This window comes from Triticum dicoccoides, chromosome 6A, assembly GCF_002162155.2.
Source record: "Triticum dicoccoides isolate Atlit2015 ecotype Zavitan chromosome 6A, WEW_v2.0, whole genome shotgun sequence".
NCBI lineage: Eukaryota > Viridiplantae > Streptophyta > Magnoliopsida > Poales > Poaceae > Triticum > Triticum dicoccoides.
In genome coordinates, this window is record NC_041390.1 from 11,478,748 (window position 1) to 11,484,834 (window position 6,087).

Below are 6,087 nucleotides of genomic sequence, written 5' to 3' on the forward strand. Positions count from 1 at the left end.
ATTTTTTTTTTATACACTTGTTTCTTAGAGTAGCCACAATGGGGTGTAACTTAAACTAGTAACATGCATATGTCAGTCTACTCCCTCCATCCAGTGAAAAGTGTATGTTTGGCTTTAAAATTTGTCCATAAAAGAATATACATTTATCTTCCCAATACACATTAAAGTAGAAAAAAATTGCTTCTCTGTCATCACACGCTAATCAAGACCAATAGGATTCTACACATGGTCTCTTTAATTTTTTCATGCACTTAGGTCATTGGGGCTAGGATAATTAAAAATGAGAGAGATGGTGGCTTGCATCTTTCCAATGCATTTTTTACTCCACTCCATAATTTGTCCTAAAATTTCTATATGTACACTTTTCACGGGACGGAGGGAGTATGTTACTACCTCAATAGTGAGGAGTAAGGCTGGTCATAATGGGGTATCATAAGTGGTATCATGATTGCAACACTTCATTTATTATGTTGTAGACCTATCTTGTTTTGGTATGTGTGATATTACTCATACAATAAGTAACTAGCTATGTTACTACATGCCTCTTTTTCTTCATTGATTACCTGCCGCATCATCTATTTTGCTTAGATATATGTGATGGTACCACCTATATTTTCCCACTTTGGTAGTCCTACTACTACTACTACTAATAGTATGTGGTACTTATACGGATATCGGCGTGGGGACTAATTATTCAACATCATTACAAAAGCATACGTGTATTTTTCTTCTTTCGATAAGGAATTATATTGATTGATTCTCATAGAAAGGTGATAGAACTACAAAGAGATAGGTGTATGTGTACTATACGAGTAAGGATCAAGGTGGGTAGCTTAGAATCCCCCCGACCCACCCCTCTCCTTCCCGCATTGTCCCTGCAGGTGACCGGGGGAGGGGGGACCCTAGGGCGCCGCTAGCCGGGGGACCCCTCCCTCCATCTTCCTCCCTTACCACCGCCCGGTCGCACCGTCGGGCAAAGCCCGTTTGGTGCTTGCGGTGGCGGGGTTACTTCTTCCCCTACTCGGGTGGCGGCGATGCATAGCTAACGGGGGCGCAACAGCGTGGCTTCACGGTTCGGCGGCGATGCTGCTGGCTCGTTGAGGGAGTCCTGGATTCGGGGTTCCTCAGGTGTCCGTCCTATTCGATATGGGCTGGGCTGATGGGCCGTGAAGACGATGCAGAAGACCACCTCCCGTGTCCGGGTAGGACTCCTATGTGCGTAGAACGGCAAGTTTGGTGTACGGGTGTAATACTCCTTTCCTCTGAACCGACCTTGTATAACCCTAGGCCCTTCCGGTGTGTATATAAACCGGAGGGGTTAGCCCGCAGAGGGCATCAGAAGAATCATAGGCTAGACTGCTAGGGTTTAGCCATTACGATCTCAAGGTAGATCAACTCTTGTAGCCCTTATATACATTGAATATAATCATGCAGGACGTTGGGTCTTACCTCCTTTAAGAGGGCCCGAACATAGGTAAACACCGTGTCCCCATTGTCCCTTGTCATCATTGATCCTTAGACTCACAGTTTGGTCCCCCCCTACCCAAGATCTGCCGGTTTTGACACCGACAATGGTGCTATCATAGAGAGATCCACTGTGTAGTCATGAAAAGCGATCTATGGCGCGCCTTGTCATCAACAACGATATCACCTCTGGAAGGAGCCTAACTTCAGGACAGGTCCTCTAGCTCGGTGGTTTTACCGTGGGTGCCCGCATGGCCATCAAGCCGACAACGTCCCCCTGTGATCGCCAAACACCCCTGCATCGATCTCGAATAATCCGAAAAGATGGATCCGGCGGACCCTCGTCCTTGAACGAGCTGCTAGATCGCATCGCCGCCCTGGGGCTTTCAACGGCCTATGATCGGATCGGCTTAAACCTGACCAGAGGGAAATCAATCTCCCACCGATCACTCACCTGGTGGCGGTCATCGAGGAACGAGCCGGAAACACTTCTTCTCCTAAATTGAAGACTAGATATGTTCGGACTTCCGAATCCCTTGAGTCAGATACTTCCTTTGGGTGGGACTCCGCACCCCCCGAACTCAGGGTCAGACATGGAGTCCGGGGAGCACTTGGTTCTTCCTGGACCCGAACTGGTGACCTTGGAGACTTTTCATACTCCGGACACAATTTTGGGTCGGGGTTCAAGTTTTAGCCCCCCCACCCACCATAATCAATACTCGCCAAGTAATTCAGGCCCTCCAGACATATGTGACCTAATGTATGTACGACAGCAACCTTAGGAAACGGTCCATCACTTTTGGGCCAGGTTCCTACTTGTCAAAAACAAGATTAAAATTTGCTACGACGACAATGCAGTTTCGGTTTTTCATCGCAATTGTATGGACGAGGGAATTCTGAATGCCCTCGACTGCCGTCGCATACAGAGTTTCACGGAATTATCGCACTTAGTACGGAAGTACCGCGTGATCGAAAGCACATGAAAGGCCCAGAAAACCTATTTGGAACCTGCTACCTTCAAGCAATATATTGCCCGGACAAAGCGGATACACCCTTATGAGGCATCCAACCGTAAGCCCGTCGGCAAGAAAAACATACCCTTTATGGGATACAGGCCCATTCTTAACGAACTCCTCGACAAGCCCTGTCCGATACGGAAGGAAATATGCCCTATAGGCAATAATAAAGTTGTTATTTTATATTTCCTTATATTATGATAAATATTTATTATTCATGCTAGAATTGTATTAACCGGAAACTTGATACATGTGTGGACACAGACAAAACACAGTGTCCCTAGTAAGCCTCTACTAGACTAGCTCATTAATAAAAGATGGTTAAGTTTCCTAACCATAGACATGTGTTTTCATTTTATGAACGGGATCACATCATTAGGAAACAGATGTGATGGACAAGACCCATCTATTAGCTTAGCATAATGATCGTTAAGTTTTATTAATATTGCTTTCTTCATGCCATATAAACAGTTCGTCGGTCAAAATAGTGATCCAGGAGTAGATCACTGGACAACGGTCAAAATTATCCTTAGAAGACTAAGGAGATATTTCTCTGTTATGGAGGTGATAAAGAATTCGTCGTAAAGAGTTACGTCGATGCAAGCTTTGACACTGATCTGGATGACTCTGAGTCTCAATGTAGATACATATTGAAATTGGGAGCAATTAGCTAGAGTAGCTCCGCGCAAAGCATTGTAGACATAGAAATTTACAAAATACATACGGATCTGAATGTGGCAGACCCGTTGAATAAACTTCTCTCACAAGCAAAACATGATCACACCTTAGTACTCTTTGGGTGTTAATCACATAGCGATATGAACTAGATTATTGACTCTAGTAAACCCTTTGGGTGTTGATCATATGGTGATGTGAACTATGGGTGTTAATCACATAATAAAGATGTGAACTATTAGTGCTAAATCACATGGCGATGTAAACTAGATTATTGACTCTAGTGTAAGTGGCAGACTGAAGTAAATATGCCTTAAAGGCAATAATAAAGTTGTTATTTTATATTTCCTTATATCATGATAAATGTTTATTATTCATGCTAGAATTATATCAACCGGAAACTTGATACATGTGTGGACACATAGAAAAAACACAGTGTCCCTAGTAAGCCTTTACTAGACTAGCTCATTAATCAAAGATGGTTAAGTTTTCTAACCATAGACATGTGTTGTCATTTTATGAATGGGATCACATCATTAGAAGAATGATGTGATGGACAAGACCCATCTGTTAGCTTAGCATAATGATCGTTAAGTTTTATTGCTATTGCTTTCTTCATGTCAAATACATATTTTTTTTGACTATGAGATTATACAACTCCCGGATACCGGAGGAATACCTTATGTGCTATCAAACATCACAACGTAACATCAAAAAAATTATGAGCCGGTTACAATCAATTGTTACGGTCGAAGTTGTTACGGCCATGCAGAAAAATAAATAAATTATGAGCTGATCACGAGTTAGGACAATCGTGTGAGACGTATGAACCATGGCCTCTGTCCCCGTGAAAGATAAAGGATAGAAAATTTGAACGACATCTCCTCCTATCTCTCCCAAGTAGTTCAACCGCAAAAGAAAAAAAAAATATATATCTCTTTCCCAAGTAGTTGGATGCCAAATCGTACGTGGTTTATTTTTAATTCACGTACATGCCTCCCCTCCATCGAGCGGAGCAGCACGAGGTCTCCAGTTTCAGAAACCCTATCATCTCGCTTCTTTCTCTTGCTCAATCCTTGCTGAGCGCCCTCGCCATAGGGCGGCATGCCTCTTTACGCATCAGCGGCCGGACGCCCACTCCGCTCAGACCACACGCCTCTAAACATACTACCTCCAACTACTCTTTGGACAAATTAGCACGTATATAAATGTCAACAGATTACTTGTCGTTTGCATGCATGTGATTTGGGTTTGGGCATGCATGCGACCTTGTTTAATCGGTATTGTGGTTGGGTACGCATGCGTCTATGTTTGGTGCAGCTTTGCATGTATTTTTTTTCGGGTTGCAGCGTGTTGCTTTGTTCGTTCTTTTTTGATCTGTGGGTGGATTGCTGAATTTGTCTTGGCCTGGGTCACGGGTGTGCAAAGTTCGATTGATAGTAGTGTGGTATGGAGAGGTCCGTGAAGTGGCATGGTCTTATTACCAAGTCCCAAGACGACCGCCGGGCTGATTAACTGCAAGAGCATACAATGGCCGTTGTACATACAACATCAGGAGCGCATCGCGGTCTGCACGGCTAGATCACGGCTAGGAGAGTGCTCCTGGGTCGTCGTCCCCAACAATCACTAGGCGTCTCCGGCAGCTGGACCTCCCAGCAATGCAATGGACTCCGGTAACTGGGTCTGTCACCGCCGCAGCGGAGGCCTGCAGCTACGGTAGCAAGATGGTGTGGTTTTCTCCGTGGATTTGGTTCGCTTCGCAGTTGGCCTTTGAGTAGGTGATTCATTCCCATAGTCTAATCAGTTAGTTTGATTCGGTACTTTTGTGCCTGGTTTCATTTTATTTCATTTCTGTTTGTGTTTGTTTCTGATTAGCTGATTGGATTTTGGTTGAAATACAGATATCTAACCGAGAGATAAGAATTATTGTACCCTTTCTTATAATGACAAATACTGATTAGTAGGGAATTAGTTATGTATTTCCAGACTACAAATCTAACCATGTCAGGCAGCAGTAAGTATGTAGGGAAAAACATGTATGAATTTTCTCTCAATCAACAATGTTTAACATGGAACTAAAATTTAAGCATGTAAGATAGCAGCAATAATGTAGACAAGCACATATAGAAAATAGCATACTGCATTTTTGTTAAATGGATAATTCTTGTTAGCAGGGATTAGTTCTGGATTCTTTGATTTGGAGATTTAAACACTTGAGCTAGCAGCAACTATGTAGAGAAGAACATGTAGAAAACGGCATATATACATAAAGTACTTTATATCCACTGTCTCACTACTTGATCAAGATCAAGATCAAGTTGACTATAGCTAAGGTCCTGGGATTACATCAAATAGATGATTGCCATGCCTAGCATAGAAACTACATCATACCGATCCGTGACGACAACATTTACTTGCTGCCTCTAATGAACTGCGTCTTTATTCACTCGCATATGAGGCTTTCAACTGTCTTCATTCACTTCTTTTTATACCCTTTTGGATTCTCCGGAGGAAAAAGTTCTTTTACTGCTTGCCTGATTGTTCAAAAATGTCATCAGCTGAAATAGAAAAGGAGAACGTGAAACACTAAGTGCTGCTGATTTACCTTTTGTTTGATTTCAGTTCGCTGGGTGCCTCATCTGTAGGTTTGTCCTTGTTTCCAAATGAGACGCTTGTGTTGTGGTTTTCCTGGCAGTGAGTGTGATAAATTTGTGCAAAGATGAGGTAAAATGTTACTCGCTCCATCTCATAATATAAGATCATTTCGCAAGTTATTTTTAACTTGCAAAACGATCTTATATTATGGGACGGATGGGGTAATAATTTGATCTAATAAAGCATACCTTTTGAGCAGTTTAAGAAGGTGAATTATCTTTTCTAGTGGTTAAGTTAGCAGGTGGAGGAGTTGCATCCAAACCACCGGTGGCGGAGC